Raw genomic sequence first — 18,519 nt, 5'->3', positions numbered from 1 at the left:
TCATTTTTGGAGTTGATTTACTATGTTAAATTGATTTTACAAAATTAAGTGTTCAGTAGTTTTCAAAATCTAGAATATCTATTTTCAAACAGTGTTTTCTCACAAATCAGAAGTGATATTTTATAAATTCTTTCTATAACATATTTATCTACATGTGTAGAAACATTCCTAAAAAAATTATGATTTTATAAAGTCATATACGTAAAATTTCAGAATCTGCCAACTCAGCCCTACGGTCACCTTATCGGTCGACCGATGACGTTATCAGTAGACTGATAAGGATTTTCCAACCAACAGCTAGTTTTTGGTTGCTGTGGTTTTGGGGCTATATATACCCCTCTTGCCTTGGTTCTTTTTAAGGTTTTTTAGAAGGTTTTTACAAGTATTTTGGGCAGTTTAGTTCCAAGTTTAAAAGATTAAGTTTGGTTTGTTTATGTGAAGAAATTTTCACAAAGAGAAGGAGCTTTTAATTTCGGTTTTGAGGAGTTCAACCTCAATTCTCATCTACATCTCTTTGTGCTCTTTTAGAGAAGTTTTTCTAACTCTTCAATCTAGCTTATTCTCATTTTGATTATCATATATATATTTGCTAGATTAAGTTGAGTTTAATTTTTTATATTCTCATTGTTTAGACACACACCCCTTGAGCTTTAGTATTTCACATATTGTATACATTTGGGTTATAGGGTTGTATCCTTGAGTGAGCTTAAACTTTGTTCTCATCCTTTTTTAGAGAACAAATCATTTACTTGCACTTAATTGTTGAGAGAACACGTTGTAATACACAAAGACACTTAGAGGAGTGGTTGGTGAGAGACGGGGTTAATTCCAAGAGGAGTGACGTCAGTTGTAAATTCTAGGGAGATGTTATAATTCCGAGCACTTGATGAAGGTAACACGGGCTAGGCCAACACTTAGAGGAGTGTATTGTGTGATTGCATCGTGTGAGTTATAAAAGTTTTTGGTAAACTTGGAAAACTGAGTGTGTAGTTATTTAGGTGATTAGTGGAGATTCTCCTCAAGGGTGAGGAGCGGACGTAGGTTGAAGGTGACTGAACTCCGTGATCATTTGTTTGTGTTCGTGTTTGACATTGGCGCACTCATTCTCTTGTATATTTTCATATCGCCTTTTGTCTAATATTTATATCGCCCTTAGTTTAATTTTTTATCCTTGCATATATCTCATTATACATCTTATTGCTAGGATTTTAGTTAACAAGCTTTTAATTTGGCATCAAAATCGGATTAGATTAGAAAATACCCTATTCACCCCCTCTAGGGTAATTTTAAATAACGTACCTCATCAACCGGTTGTAGGCAACAAGAGACCAAGAATACAATCTTCATAGATGAATGATTACTATTTATATTCATGTGAGCCATCCTGTTTCTCAGTATATACAAACATAGAAGAACAAGATCCCTTAATCTTCTCTGATGCGATGAAATTGCATGAATCAATTTTATGGCTAGAATCCATGAGAGAATAACTTGATTTTATAGAAAAAAAATAAAGTATGGGAGTGTTAGACCTTAAGATCGCTATGAAAAAACCCTAGAGGGGGGGTGAATAGGGTTTATGCTAATCTAATCCGATTTAAAAGCCAATTAAAACTTACTAACAAATATATCCTAGAAAGTATGATATGCTACAAGATATGTGCAATGATATATAATATAAACAAGGGTAAACAAAATTAACATGTAACAATGGCGATATAACAATATGCAAGAATAAATGCGTCAATGCCAAACTCAAACACAAGGAAATGATCACGGAGTTCGGACCTTCCGTCCTACGTCTCCGCTCCCCACTCACGGGGAGAATCCACTACACAACCTGGTTTGAAAGCCAAAACTTCTCTACACACTCGGTTTTCTAGCTAACCGAAAACTCTACACACTCGGTTATCAAGTCAACCGACAACTCTCACAAATCCTCACAAAGTACATACACAAGCTACAACCTCAAGTGTTGGTCCTCACATATTGACTCCCTCTAGTGTTCGGAATTATCACCTCTCACTAGGCTACCGACGCCACTCCTCTCGGTATCGACTCCGTCCTTACCACGCACTCTTCTCAGTGTACAAGTGTATTATAAAGTAAACTTCACAAATTAAGCACAACAAATGATTGTTCTCTAAACAAGGTGAGCACTCAATTAGGCTCAACTCAATATTACTATCTCTTACAACCCCAAATATATTATGAATGCAAATACAATAAGCTCAAGTGGATGTGTGTAACAATAAGATTAATCAAATCTAAACTTAATATAAGACTAGCTTTAATAAGATGATAATCAAACAAATAAATATTAAGCTAGAAAGGAGTTTAGAAAACTTCTCAATAGATGACAAGAGATGGATGGAGAATAGTTGTATGCTCAAACTCTAATAGATGATCTCCTCAAGCTCTTGTGGAATTGATTTCACAAACTCAAACCCTTAATTACTTAAAAGCTTCTAAACCAACATTAAACAAACTTAAACCCTTGTTTAAAACTCTTTTAAACTTGTTTAAAACATTTTATTAGTTGTGACAAAAATGAGAGCAAAGGGGGTATGTATAGGAACCCAAAACATTAGCAAAAAACCCAACAAAAAGATAAAAAAGCCCCCAGAAAATACTGCTGGAAACTAGCCATTACTGTGCAACGGCTCTTTCATGAGTCGACTCATGAGTTGACTTATGAATCGACTAATGAGTCGGCTTATATGAGTCGACTCAGCAGAAGAAAAATTATAACTCTGATGCACTTCATGAGTCGACTTATGACTCGACTTATGAGTCGACTAATGAGTCGACTAAACATGCACATACCTGAAGTGCACAGAAAAACTCAACTTTAAACTATGTTTAAAAATATCAAATAAATTCGAAAAATTATGAAACATTGGGAGATGATTGTAGACATGATAATAAACATGCTATAAAAACTGGTTTTCAAAAAGGACCTCCCAAATGAGAAATATCATTATTTTTTAAAATAGTCCAAAACATAAAAATGTGAACATATGAGTTTTGACATTTTAGCTTAACCATGTTTTGAAACATTACAAAATAATTTTGTAGACTTAATAAAAGGTGTATATGATTATTGTTAAGTCTATAAACTAAGAAAATAATATTTTCACAAAAATACTTGTTTTGTAAACTTTCAAAACAATAAACATGATTTCATTGAACTAAATAAACTTGATATTGATGAAATCACATATATGTATATAAATATGAAACAAGAATGTATTTTCCAATTATATTCATTTGTTTCATAAATATGAACTTGAAAACAGTAAAACCAAAACACAATAATAAATATGTAATCTCATATTTATAAGCATAAAAACTTAAAACTGTCCTGTAATGCCACCATATTTATTACTATATATATATATATATATAATATATATATATATATATATATACTATATATATATATATATAATATATGATATATATATATATATACTTATATGAGAAAACGGGAGGTGAGCTGGCAAGCGTAGAAATTTCCTACGCCTACAAGTGTATGACATGTGAGCCCCACACCGATATGACTAGTAGGGCGGGCTCACATGTCACTACACTTGCAGCGTAGGAAACTTTCCTACGCTTGGCCAGTTCACCTCCCGTTTCTAGGGCTGGCATATTCCGCGTTCGGATCGGTTTTAAGCTCAATCCGCCATCCAATCCAATTTTTCGAATTCTCAAAACTCTCATCCATATCCAGATTTTTTTCCCTTCATCCGAATATCTTCGGTTCAACCGAAATTCGGATCGGTTCGGATCGGTTTCGTTTTTGGACCGAATTAATACTATTTCACAAAAATCTACCCACACCTGAGATTCATTGCCTATTAATTTCTGATGAAGTATCATTATTTGTCTATTTTGTCTACTTAACTTTTTTCCCCCAAACAATAAAATGTGAAGCTTGTTTGAAGTAACATCATTGCCACAACTAACAAAAACCGAAATCAGTGAAATGAGCGCAAACCATATCAACAAGTACATATGGCTTACGTAACATTCAAATATTAATTAACTTATAATCAAAAGCGTTATCTCTTCATTTCTTTGGAAAACAACTTAACATGCCTCTAGTAGAATTTGAAAGCTTATTATGAGGTTTCACCGATTTTTAATGCGCGGCATATACTCGCTAGCAGGCCTATGAAAAAAGCGAACTATACAATATAAACATGTATGTAAACATAACCAATCAAATTACCGAGCAATTATATAGCTTAATGCTTCAAGTCGATGACTCACTAATAAGAAAGCTATTCCATCCGACTTCGTCCGCAACCAAAGATCCTTTCCATTTTGACCGAAATCCCGAACGACGAAAGTCCTTCCCATTTTGAGCAATATGAATATCCGACATAAGAACGAATAATTAGAAAATTCGTTCGGGTTTTTTCGGGCGGTTCAAGGGCGTTCAACCGGATCCAAACCGGGTTTAATCTCCGGTTCGGGCGGTTTAGAGTCTTCTTCTCATCCATTTAATCGCTGTTCGGTTAACCGCGCCCACTTTTTCGGCCGGTTCTTTCGCGTTGAACCCGGTTTTTCGGTTTTTGCCCACCCCTACCGTTTTCTATATATATATATATATATATATATATATATATATATATATATTATATATATACCATAGAAACATATATGTATATGTATGACTACATATACATAGAAACCAAAAACTAATAAATAATATTATATATATATATATTATATTATATTATATATATATATATATAATATATATATATATATAATATATATATATATATATATATATATATATATATATATATATATATGAAAACAAAAACTTGTGTTGTATATATATATAACTATATATATACAAGGAAACCAATATAATGTGTGTGTATATATGATTGAGCTTAAAGTACTAACACGCATAATATAAACCTAAACTAATGTTATCCAAGCTTGATCTTGATCTTCATTGTAGCTCAACTTGGTAAACTCGCGGATGAAGCTTGAACTTGGATCTTGAGCATGAATTGCAAACCTTCACCCACTATTCCGCCAACCTCCATTTGATATGATCCTTATAGCGTAATCCATCCATCATCCAACATATTATTTGTCTACAATAAATAATAAAATACAAATACTAGAAAAACAATATTAGATGTAAATTGTTTATTAAATCATCATCAAAACAAGAAGGCCAACAGGGAGTTATGTGATCTACCGAAAAATGGAAAAGTCATAGGGTGCCAATGGGTGCTTAAAAATAAATATTGTGTTGATAGATCTATTGATAAATTCAAGGCACGGTTAGTTGCCAAGGGTTACAACCAGAAGGCAGGAATAGATTTTTAGGAGAGGTATTATCCTATAGCTAAATTTGCATCAATTAGAATTATTTTAGTTATTGTTGCATATCTTGATTTGGAGTTATTCTAAATAGATGTTAAAATTACATTCCTTAATGGAGAGTTGAAGGAAGCGATATATATGCAACAACCTGAAAGTTTTCAGGTAAAAGGATAGGAACATAAAGTTTACAAATTAGTAAAATTTCTATAGGGTTTAAAATAGTATTCTAGATAATGATATCTCAAATTTCATGATGCAGTCACTAAACTTGGTTTTATTCAAAATAAATTAGATAATTGTGTATATGTATTGAAAAGTGGGAGCAAATTTACTATATTATCATTATATGTGGATAATATATTGCTCGCTAGAAATGACATAGAAATGTTGAATAAAATCAAGGCAGATCTCAACAAAACGTTTGAGATGAAAGACATGGGAGATGCATCATATATTCTTGAAATTCAAATAATTCGAGATAGAAAGTCTAGAATGCTAAGTTTAAACCAAGAAAAATATTTAAGATCAGTTCTTAAAAGGTTTGGAATGGAGAATTCCAATCCGGCGCTAACTTCGTTGATCATGGGAAAGAGATTATGTAAAGAGCAAAGCCCTGGAGAGGAGCAAAAGCCATTAGATGTTCCTTATACTCAAGCAAATGGAAACTTGATGTATGCAATGTTGTGCACCAGACCTGATATAGCTTATGTTGGAAGTCTAGTTAGTCGAGATCAAAGTAATCCTGGACCAGCACATTAGGAGGCTGTTAAAAGGATTATGAAGTATATCAAAGGTGCATTGACTCATAGATTAGTTTTTCAAGCCGATTCGCTTGATCTCCTCGGTTACTCCAATGATAATTTCGGAGGTGATAAAGATGATGGAAAGTCCACTTTCGGGACACCTGTTCATCTTTGGAGGAGGAGCTGTTTCTTGGAGTAGCAAGAAACAAGGGTGTGTTGCTAGACATACACAAGAAGCTAAATATATAGCTTACAGTATAAGAACTACACATGTAGTCTAGATAAGACGGTTTTTGATTGATCTAGATCTCAATTTGTCAGAATGACCTATTAATATTTATTATGATAATCAAGCAGCGATTAGCTTGATCAATAACAGCGTGAATAACTCTAAAGGAAAACATATTGAGAACCATTACCACTATATTCGAGATATTGTAAAAAAGAGAGATGTCAAAGTGACCTATATCCCTACTATAGATATGATTGCTGATCTTTTAACAAAAGGAATACCAGCGGAGTCTTTTATCAAACATGTAAGTTTGATGGGACTTAGAAATAAATAAATCCAAGTAAAATTTCATGAATAATAAAATAAGAGTTACTCTCTATGGATAGTTGGAGTAATGGTAAGAAGAAACATCTGATCTCACGAATAGTGGGAGGCATGTCACTTGGTTAATTTGGTCAAGTGGAAGATGTTACCTTGACTCGGTCTTGTGTGACCAAATCAACGTTTCTCAGTTGAAAGAAACGTGGAAAATGGGGAAAACGTGGAAAATGGGGTTGTTGAGAGAAAATCTCTCAGAGGCGGTTATGAGGGGGTGGAGATGATGGGTTTGGCCCCTATAAAAGGAGAAGAGTTCTCCTTGAGAAAACAAAAACAAGAAAGAAAGAAACAAACCCCTAACCTACTATCGGAGTCCCCTCAAAGAAATCCGTTGTTCTTTTCCCTCTTCTCCGTTATCGTTCACTTAAGGCCCAAGGAACTGCTTCTTCCACCAAAAGAAGAACCAAAAGCAACACAGTTTCAAACTCGAGCTCCACTAAGTCCAAACCAAATCTACTCTAACGAAACCAACCATCAACTTAAAGAAGGAGCAGCACTAATTAGGACATTATGGGAGATGAGGTCTATGTCAAAACATAGGAAGGAATGACTACTTTTTTTTTGGGATGATCGACGTAAATAATGAATAAAAGCTAGCTAAGTGGTATTAACTGAGTTCATTATTCCAACTCATCCTCCACGTCACTTGCCACCTCAGAGCCACAAATGAGTAGTGTGAAAGTAGTACACATTCTGTAGTACCGTTATCATCATTACCCTCTAAAGTTTGCTGATCATGTTTCAAAGAATTGATGAGCACACTATTACTTACGTAATTTACTTGAACAATTAGTTATTTTCTTTAAGAGGTCTCAATATCCCACCTTTATTTACGTAGGTAAATCCTAACTTTTTATGTAACAGCACCCCTTTTCATAGTCAATATAAAGCATACTGCATATTAAAATTTGAAGTCCATATGAAACCTCAACATCTATTTTTGGTTAGCGTTTTACCGTTTTAAAATACTAGTCCCAAAAATAACACAAGCCAAACCCAAATTTCACTGCCATGAACCACTCTCAAATCCTGTGCGAACCAAACTAAAACTATATAATCACTTGCATGTATCTTAGACACAAGGTTGATCATGGAGTAAATAAACGCCCAACGATTATATATATGATCGATCCACGTGATCTACTCTTTTCTTTTCACTTTTAATGAACTCAGAAGGGCCCAGAGAAGGAAAACTTAATTATAAGCAACTTTTTTGCGCTGAACAATAACCAAGTACTCCCCTCCCATAAGACCGACTCTTTTTTGCATGAAGCTTGAATTTCGAAGTGTGTACGAAAAATTAAGTACTCATAGTTAAGGTTACAGAAAGCGTGAGGTGAGATCTAGGTGGATTTCTCTTTTTGTTAATATGGTGGTTGAGAAGGTTTCGTTAAAGGTTAGAGGAGGTGGAGGCACAAGTTTGTAGTCGGTGGAGGAGACTGAAGGAAATCGAAGGACATGAACGTGACAGTGGAAAAAATCACGATCAAGACCTAAATAGCATAAATCCACGTAAGTAGCCCATACTCCCCTAGGCGCTCTTAAGATCTAGGCGGATGACTTGATAGCTAATTATTGTCCATAATGGCTAAGAATTATAGCTGACAACCTTTCCATTTCGTTTCCTCAGAGAATAATATTTATAGGATTAGGCAATACATTTATATTATGATTGTTAGACACTTCATTATCTCTAGACTTTTTTATTTAGTACTTAGAAATCAAATCCTCCCAATATAAAATTATTTCTCTCTTATATGTACCTATTATTATGTAGATGCCACATACACGTGACATTAATGTGTTGTTCTTGTGCTGTGGAGGTACTACCGATTATTTTTTTTTTTTTTTGTGCTAAACATATATCACCAGTAGTAGAGGAAAAGATAACTAGAGATAATTCCGCATGAGCATCAGTGAGTCTAAAGGTTTTAATTACAAAAAAAAAATGTAAAAGTCAATTAAAGATAACGACAAGAAGTACACACAGCAGACTGATCGAGGTTATAATTCATTTTGATCTTATAGCTGATCAATTTCCCTATCAAAAAGACATGCAATAATAGGGTTAATTTGCAACGAGGCCCTAAATTCATCAATATTCACATATATTGACACATACAACTTATATACATACAAAGCCCAAATCTTCAACTATACAATTGCAGCGAACCTTTAAATAAACAAATAAAGTACGGCAAACAACATCAACCCAAACTCACCCCTCATCTCCCTTCTTCTTCCTCCTACCCTTCTTCGTGAACCCAACACCCATGGGGCTCGTAGCTTCATAAAGATCACAAATCGATCGATACCGATGATTCTTTCGTCTTCCTCCGAATCCAATATTCTCTTCCTCTTCGTACTCCGCGACCGATAACGACGGGGGCCCGGTGTTGACGGACTTGGGAGTGTCGGAGCACGACTCCTCCGTCGCCGCCGCCGCCTCCGCGCTGCTCTCGCTCAGCTGCACCAGCTGCTCCGCCGCCCGCAGCTGCTTTATATATACGGGGATTTATGTGCGAAAACCGACTCTTATTAGACTTTAGATATTTCTTGGGGTTAATTTCACAAAACTCCTCTTGAGTTTTGGAGAGTTTTTACATAAAGCCCTTGAATTTGTAAATTTTGTAAAATTCAGCTGAACTTTGGGGAGTTTCCATAGAGCCATTATGACTTTGAAAAAAAAATTAGGCAAATTCCAGGGCCCTCAACTTTGGGATGTTTCCCACGAAACACGCCTGTACTATGTTTTTTTTTCCTCTCTCTCTCAAGGTATTTTGGTTATTTTCCATTTAGAGCCAAGGAGGCCAGCTAGTAAAGTTTAAAGTTTAGATAAGATTGCGTGAGGCACCCCATGGATCAAGGATGTTCAAACATTAACCAGAGGTGATTGTAGATAACGCCCCAAGTTTCAGAGGGGTAGTTTAGGATACCACGAATTGCGTAGATTATCTTTTATATAATAACTTAACAAAACCAAGAAAACTCTCCCCACCATTGGAAAAACAGTAAAAAATCACTCCTCCTAAATTTCATATTTTTTTAACCTTTTCTATAGAACTTAGCTAATAATGATTTAAACAAAGTTCAGGAATTTTGAGGATCTCTATAAGCTCAGGGGTTTTCGTGAAATTTACAAAGTTTGGGAGCTTTCTGTAAAACACCCCGAAGTTCGCGTTCGTTTGATAAATTCAACTTTTTAATTGTTGGCTTTGTTTTGCTTTCGTTTTGATGTGGTGGTCCGCAGGGTTATTGTAGTTTAAATGGTGGTGGAAGTTCGTGTCTCTTACACGTGTCTCAATAGAGGATGATACGAGACTCGAGTCTCCCGTGGAAATGAGGTTTTTGTTGAAGCCGATTCAGACTTTAGAAATTTTACACGATGGACTTACAAATAAAGTTAACAAACAATTAGATACTACTCTAAAATTTCAAATGGTATCACTTTCCGCTAGGACTTTACGAAGGCTGAGGAAAAGGGAAAAAAAACTAATTAAGAAAATGAGTTTTCATTATTTGGTTAGGGGGATAGCAAGAAAAGAGAATGAAAACCAGATTATCTAAAGAAAATGAGGCTTGGAAATTTTCATTTTTATTTTCTTCACCAAAATATAAGGAAAGCGGATGAAAATGATGTCGGGGTCTAGGATGATGTCGGGGTCTAGGATGATGTTTACAGCTCCAAAAAATCAATCCAAACGGACCCTAAGAAAATGGATAGAGACAGACATGTAGCATATTAAGAAATTAAGAAATAGATGGATTTTTCCATCATTAGTCCTTGAACTTTTATATTTTAAAGGAGCCCCTCAAATTATTGAAATTGCAATTTAGCTACTAATTCTCATAAATTACTTCAAATTAATCCCTTTGATTACTCATTATATTAAGAGAGACTTATCACATATTTGATGTCTTGAATTTTATACTAAAAATGAGTACTCGCAATTTTTGTACTCTTTCAAAGATGAAAGACTTAGAAGTTTTAAAATTAGTATGCAAGTGTCGCATGAGAATTTACATAACTGTCGACATTTACAAACAAATTTTAAAAAATTTAAGGTATATAAGTGCAAGTAGGGAAAATTATAAGATATTTAAGTACAATTAAGCTTAGCGAGAATAGATGTAAGTTTACCCCGCAAAAAAGACCTCATAGAGAGCGCATTAAATGCATAAAAAAAGTCATGTATTAATGATATTTAAGTACAACTAAGCTTAGTGAGAACAGATGTGAGTTTACCCTGCAAAAAAAAACCTCGTAGAGAACGCGCTAAATGCATAGAAAAATCATGTACTAATGATACTTTTAAATGTGTCTCAATATTTATAAATTTAGTAATGACACAAAATTGTAAGTTCGGATTGATTTAATATTTGCTTATATTTTTTTGTGCTAGTTTGCATATATTTTTTTAGAAAAGTACTAATCTGCATATTGTTTGTATTGATTTAAGATGATAATGAAACATGTATTTTTTTTCCTTCCCTTCTGTGATTTGATGTAATTAAAGATCCTGTATAGATTTTTTTTCTTCTTTCTTTCCTTTCTCGTACTTTTTCTTTTCTCTCGCTACTATCTAAACAATTGTAGCCGTAATGAAACTGATAGTTTTCAAATGGAGTTTGATTTCAGATATTGTGATAGATGTTAATATTTAATGATCTTTAATAAACTATTAGTTTGATAATGGAGTTTCACTTTTCAAATATTTGGGGAAACATCTATTGTTGATGATCTTATTATTCGAAAAAAAAATTTTAAGAAAAATCATTGATTACATTGTTAGGTTTTTTTTGGTAACCGAGCCCGAAGTCGAACCCAAGACTCATAGGAGAGCTATATTGGAACTTCCCAACTACTTAGATCACCTGCCATGGTTGATAAAATTCTTAGCTATCAAAAGTTGGTTCTTCGAATGTCTATGTAAGTTCATATATGCAGAATTTCAGTTTAATGACAAAATAATTAAAACTTATCCCTGCAAACAATAAACTTTATCTATTGGTTACATCGCAGGGATCCGATTTCGTGCTTGGTCTGTATCGGTTGAGAGTTCGCTTTATATATACGGGGATTTATTTGCGAGTCGAAATGGAAAACCGACTCTTATTAGACTTTAGATATTTCTTCGGGTTAATATCACAAAACTCCTCTTGAGTTTTGGAGAGTTTTTACATAAAACCCTTGAATTTGTAAATTTTGTAAAATTAATTCAGCTGAACTTTGGGGAGTTTCCATGGAACCATTATGACTTTGAAAAAATTAGGCAAATTCCAGGGCCCTCAACTTTGGCATGTTTCCCATGAAACACGCCTGTACGTACTATGCTTTTTTTTTCCCCCTCTCTCAAGGTATTTTGGTTATTTTCCATTTAGAGCCAAGGGGGCCCGCTAGTAAATTTTAAAGTTTAGATAAGACTGCGTGGGGCAACCCATGGATCAATGATGTTCAAACATTAACAAGAGGTGATTGTAGGTAATGCCCCAAGTTTCAGAGGGGTTTGTGAAATTTAATGGAAAGTATCATTAATGGAGTTAAGGACACGACCAACTGCGTAGATTATCTTTTATAAAATAACTTAACAAAACCAAGATAATTCTCCCCACCATTGGGAAAACAATAAAAAACCACTCCTCCTAAATTTCATATTTTTTTTTATCCTTTTCTATTTAACTTAGCTTATGATGATTTAAGCGAAGTTCAGGAATATTGTTGAACTCTGTAAGCTCAGGGGTTTTCGTGAAATTTACAAAGTTTGGGAGCTTTCTGTAAAACACCCCGAAGTTTGCGTTCGTTTGATAAATTCAACTTTTTTATTGCTCGCTTTGTTTTGCTTTCGTTTTGACGTGGTGGTCCGCAGGGTTATTGTAGTTTAAATGGTGGTGGAACTTTGTCTGTTAGCAACTTTATCTGTCCAATGATCAAAGTCCCTGTTGAGGCAGGGATCGGTTCCCCGTAACCTCGGCCATTCATCAGATTCTCGGAGCTACCTTGCTAGAGGCTTGGTTATGGAGATCGAGTTGTTCAGTAGGCTCCAGTCAACCTACGAGCTCTTCTTCAAGCTTTAGGAGGAGATGATGATTCACAGAGATTCTAATAAGTTGACCGATGTGTTGGCTGCTCAAAGGGGGAGTGAGTTAGATAAACTCAAGAAATGCTGGGTGGAGATGGAGAGTGAGCACTCTGAGTAGGCTAAGGATGTTAGGGCTGCTATTGAGCTCTCCCGTTATCGGGGATCGCTCCTTGAAGCTACCCCGAGGAACATCCAGGACATGGGGAAGGAGATTGATCAGGCCCGTCACGACTTGGGCATTGTTGACGAGCAGAGCAAACCAAATATCTCGAGTCAGAAGTTGAAGTGGAGAGGAGGGAGAGAAATGATTCTCAAGAGCGGGTCGAAGAGGCTTGGATCAAGGTGGAGGACTTGAAGGCAAGGTTGTGGGAGGATTCGGCTTTTCAAGAGTCTCTCCGTAGTGATGCTGCCTAAGCCGCTCAAAGGGTTGAGCAGCGGTATAATTCCCTCCTTGACAAATCTGAGACCTCCAAGCGCAACTAGCATTTCGAGAGTCAATGGACTTTCAAGTTCAGGTGTTCAAGAAGTCTCGCACATGTCTTCTCAGAAAAGTCAAGGTCGCTCTCGCTTATAAGGCGAGTTTTGATGGTTTTATGGCCCAACTCCTTCACGAGCTCAAAATCAATTCCAACCAATTCAAGTACCCTTCTAGAGTGAGGGTTTACCTGGTCTTCTTATGACGCTTGAGGTGTCTAGTGAAATGGGAAGGGCCGAGTATAGAATGGAGGCAGATGGCGAATCAGACGGGAGTTCGGCTGAGGCAAGCTCCAATGAAGAAACCAGCTTGCTTTCACAATCTGATAGACTCCGGACCGCATCCTTTAATCCTGCTCCATGATTTATTTTTGTTTTTGCAAATTTGTTACTCATCGAGTCATTTTAAAAAAAAATCCTATAAATTTTCACAGCTTAATGAAAAAAGGATCATTTTGTGTGACACAAACATGTTTGTGATTTTGTCTCAGAGTTACACTTGATGTGCCTTGGATTCACTCTTGAAGATTGATTCCAAGGGCTTTGATTCACCTTTAGATGAGTTGGTGAAGACTGAGTCATAAGGGGTTTTTGTTGTTCCTTGGGTTTACTCTTGAAGACCAAGACAAAGAGCTTTTGAAGGACTTGGACAAGTCAATGAAGACGGAGTTGCAAGGTTAGTGTCTTGGTTTTACACATGAAAATCAATATCAAGGTCTTTTAGTGCCTTGGACGAGTCGGTGAAGACCAAATTGCAAGGTTAATGCCTTGGTTTTACACATGAAGATCAATACTAAGGTCTTTGAGTACATTGAACGAGTCGGTGAAGACCGAGTCACAAGGTTAGTGCCTTGGTTTTACACATGAAAACCGATACAGGTATTTGTGCCTTTTGCTTCTTTATACAGATTTTCTGGAAAAAGATAAGGCTTAATTGATATGGGGATTTTTTGATTACATTCATTAGAAATACTTCTTGAAATGTTATATGTTCTAAGGATTCTTCAAGCCTTTCCCATTTTAATTCTACAACTAATAAGTTCCCCGATAGACATCTCTTATGATCTTGTAGGGCCCCTCCCTGTTGGCGGTGAGCTTTTCACAGTTGATTTCTTTGTTGAAGGTAGCTGTTTGAAGTACCAGATCTCCTATTTTGAACCTCTAAGGTCGAACCTGACTGTTATAGTGTCAGTCGATGCACCACTGGTTGATTATTAGAGATTAGAGTACTTGCTCTATTGTTTCATCAATGAGGCTGAGTCTACTTCTTAGGCTAGTTTAATGGGCTTCTTCGTCGAAGTGGTGCTATCGCATAGTTGGCATACCCACTTCTAACAGGATGATTCCTTCCTCTACGTATACTAGTCGGAACAATTTCTCCCCTGTGGAGTTTTTGTGAGTTGTTCTATATGACCATAGTATACCAGGGAATTTGTCAACCTAGGCTTCTAGTGCTTGATCTATACTCTTCTTTAGTCCTTGCAGTATGCACTTATTTGTAGCTTTCCTAAACTGTTCTTTATGGGGGTGTGCTACTGATGCTAACTAATGTCAAATTTTCTATTCTTTATAAAAGTAACTAAATCACTTGCTATCAAATTGAGTGTCATTGTTAGTTACGATGGTTACTGGCACTTCAAATTTCCTGATGATTGATTTCTACATGAAGTTGCAGACATCTTTTTCGCTAAATCTCGCTAGCTACTCTGCTTCTATCCATTTGGTGAGTCGGACTGTTCTATAGTCATAATTAAGAATTTTCATTGTCTATTGCTATTAAGAATGACCCCAACAAGTCTAATCCCCACTGAGTAAAAGAGATCAGGTTAATAAGAGGAGTGAGTTCGGTTGCGGGAGCTCTTGGGATGTTTGAGAAGAATTGCTAGATTTTGCACTAGGTTGTGAGCTTTTTTTGAGTCAGCCAAAGTAGTTGGTCAATAGTTAATGACCTTCTGTGTTAGGGTTCTAGCCCCTATGTGATGTAGACAGTTAAAATATATTTTCACCTAGGCTAATATTTAGCTTAGATCTAAGAAGTGAACGCCTTTAGGCTAAGAACTTTGAAGGGGCTCAAAATAGAGTCCACAACGAACTGTAGCGAAGGTCGCCCAACTGAGCAAGCGAACCTCACTAAACAACCCATCTCACTCGACTCGACCAAGTTAGAAATGAGTTGACTCCTAAAACACACCCCACACCAAGTGGAAAGGCATTGTTTGACAGTTGAATCATAATTTGAATTCTATGCTAAATTCGAACTCATAAGCGAAGTTGGCCACCCAATGAATTTTGCTCATAACAACCCAAGTGGATCAAGTCATCCATACTTTTAGCGAATCTCATCCATGTGTCTTCAGCGAGCCTTGCTCATATCAGTAGCAAATCTCACTGAAGTCTTTAGTAGTGAACTTCGTCCAAACAACTTCAGCAGCGAACTTCAGCCACGTGTCCTCAGTGAGCTTCACCATGCCAGTGAACCTCGTCTAATAACTATTTGAGGGCTATTTTCAAGGGATAACCTCCCTCCACTATCTCCTATTTTAATGGGCACTTAATCTATAATTAAGAGGTCATTAACTCTTTTTTTGCCTATAAAAGGAAGGGAGATCGTTTATTTTTGGAAAATGGTAATAATCAAATGAGATCTACAGATTTGGACACACGTATAGAAAGGTTTCTTTTATAGCACTTGTAATTTAGTTGAGTAGAAGTGCCAAGAGAAGACCGAACTATCTTCCATATCACTGAATTCTCATCAACAGCAAAAGACTCGTCATCTTAGTCAGTGTGTTAACAGAGTATAAGATCGACGCTCCATCGCCATACAAAAAAGAACCTCAGGAAATATAAATTTTCCTTTATTTCATTACACAATTTTTATTATAATCTGAGTTAATTACAATTTAAAAATATCTGAAATAAGATGGTGACTCTGCTGGGCACTACTTTCTCCTCCGACAAGAAAACTATATTACACACCGACACTAAGACCCTCAGGTATTTTGCTAAATCGCTAGTTATTGAATTTGTTAAAGAAAATTTTAAGGAATTCATTTCCACGAACCGAACTTTATCCATCGTGACTGTTCGTAGTTGTCGTACGATTCATCACAGTGTGACTATCCAGTCTAAATTAGCCCCTACGTGTGTAAAGGCAACCTTCGCCAAAAACAGTTTGAGCTTAACTGGAAGCCAAATGAACTTTGCTAAGAGTGAAGAAATCTCAACCCTCACCTCAAATGAAGGCCAAGATCTTTTTCTATCTATTGATTTCGAACATTAGTACACAACTCCTTTAGGAGTTTGATTTAAAGCATCTCACGCTGCTTGCTCAATTTCCTCGATAGAAGCTAAGAATGGGGGAAACCTCTCATCAAAATACTCGCATGTGACGCCTCTGGTTTCACACAAGGCTGCAGTTCAAGGTGAACCCAATGATGTCAAATCTGCCATGCACCTAATACAGTATAATAACATGTTTCACCATCATAGTAATATCTCTCTAGTGAAAATCAAATAAAAGAAGTACGGGTACAAGCAGATAGATTAAAGGTAATGATACAAAGAACACAATGTAAAGAAGAGATAACCAATAGTAAATGTAATCATGTTCCAATAGGAGAAAAGAAAATACAACTAATAATCTGAAGCAGAGTAATAAATCTCCAAACACAAGAGTCAACAGAAACTAGTACTAAGGCACTAAGCCTCCAACATGTAATATATCTCTAAAGTCTGAAAATAAATAATAAGCTACTATGGAGCACTAATTAACTACTAAAAGATGACAGTGAGGTAGACTAAATCTCCATCAACCTGCGACTCTCCGGACACCTGACTCACTGCCTTAAAAAGATAGAAATAACGAGCGTCAAAGTGCTAGGGAGAACATCTCCACCACCCCTAGGGGGATGGGGTTAAGTGTATAAAAATACAAGTGATAGCATATATAATATATAAATCATATGCACTAAGTTAAGAGTAATTGAGATTTAGAAATCCACAACACGAGAATGGGTACGTCGAGAGAAATAATCCAAACAAGGAAACCCTCATGTATATACTATGTATCTCAAATTATGGATTGCTAAATACAAATTCCAAATCCTATGAATAAGAATAAGAAACAAAGAATATCACATTACCAAACCTCATCCAAAACAAGTCGTGTCATAACTACCCTCGGGTAATTGGCATGGTAACAAGTATAATTATTCGGTAAAAGATCTCGTATAGTATACGTCGTGTATGACAAACTTCAATCTTATACCCTACACTCGGGGTAGATAGCATGGGAGCAAAATACAATTCTATGATTCCTCTATAAAGAGAATAATGTGGAGTATAGGCGCTCACAATATCATGTGGCTCATCGCAATATTTTGTGATTCACTACCTTACTCGTACACCCTGTAGAGTATAAGCATATCAGCCTAATCCAAAACCCAATACAAATAAAAGAAATGTAGAGTCTTGGCACTCATAGCATCCTGTGGTTTCAGTGCAATCTCATGCGACTCACAGCTGAACTCACTCGCTCTGTGGATTATAGGCATATCGGCTTAATCCGAAGCACCATGATGCATAACTAAGTATAGTCTACTGCGGTCTTATTGCAGTATACAAACTAACCCACTCTGAGTGTAGTCAATCTGTGATCTCATTACGGTACACCAACTAACCCCACTCGAGTATCCAAAACAATCATAATATGAAATAAACATTACTCTTGTAGGTTGTCTAAAAATCACTACAGATAGTTGATCTCCATCAAACACCGATGATGGAAGTTACAATTTAACGGCTTCCAGAAGGCTATAATTTGAATACTTTCACGTAGATCGGTGAATGTTACAGTCTGATGATCTTCACAACAACTGATGAAAGCTCTAATCAACAGCCTTCATAATCAACATCAGGAGTTACAATCTGACGAATCTCATATTTTCAAAGAGCCAAGATGAAGATTGCAAGATGACGATCTTTACAACGCTCTAGCAAAAGAGACTACAAATTAACGGTTTCTTCAAATCCAGACGCAGAGCTCACGTCTGCGTCCCAAATTCAAAACGCAGAGCTCGTGGCCACGTTCCAAACTCCTAGAAGCAAAACGCAGAGCCCGTAGCTGTGTTCCAGAACAAGACACAAAGCTCAAGATCCGCGTTCTAACATCAAAATGCAAAGGTTAGCCTTGTAGTCCAGATTCAAAATGTACCATGACCTATGCGTTCTCAGCCACCAACGCAGGCCCCAA

The sequence above is a fragment of the Asparagus officinalis genome, chromosome 1 (genome assembly GCF_001876935.1).
Source record: "Asparagus officinalis chromosome 1, Aspof.V1, whole genome shotgun sequence".
Lineage (NCBI taxonomy): Eukaryota > Viridiplantae > Streptophyta > Magnoliopsida > Asparagales > Asparagaceae > Asparagus > Asparagus officinalis.
This window is presented reverse-complemented; position numbering follows the sequence as displayed.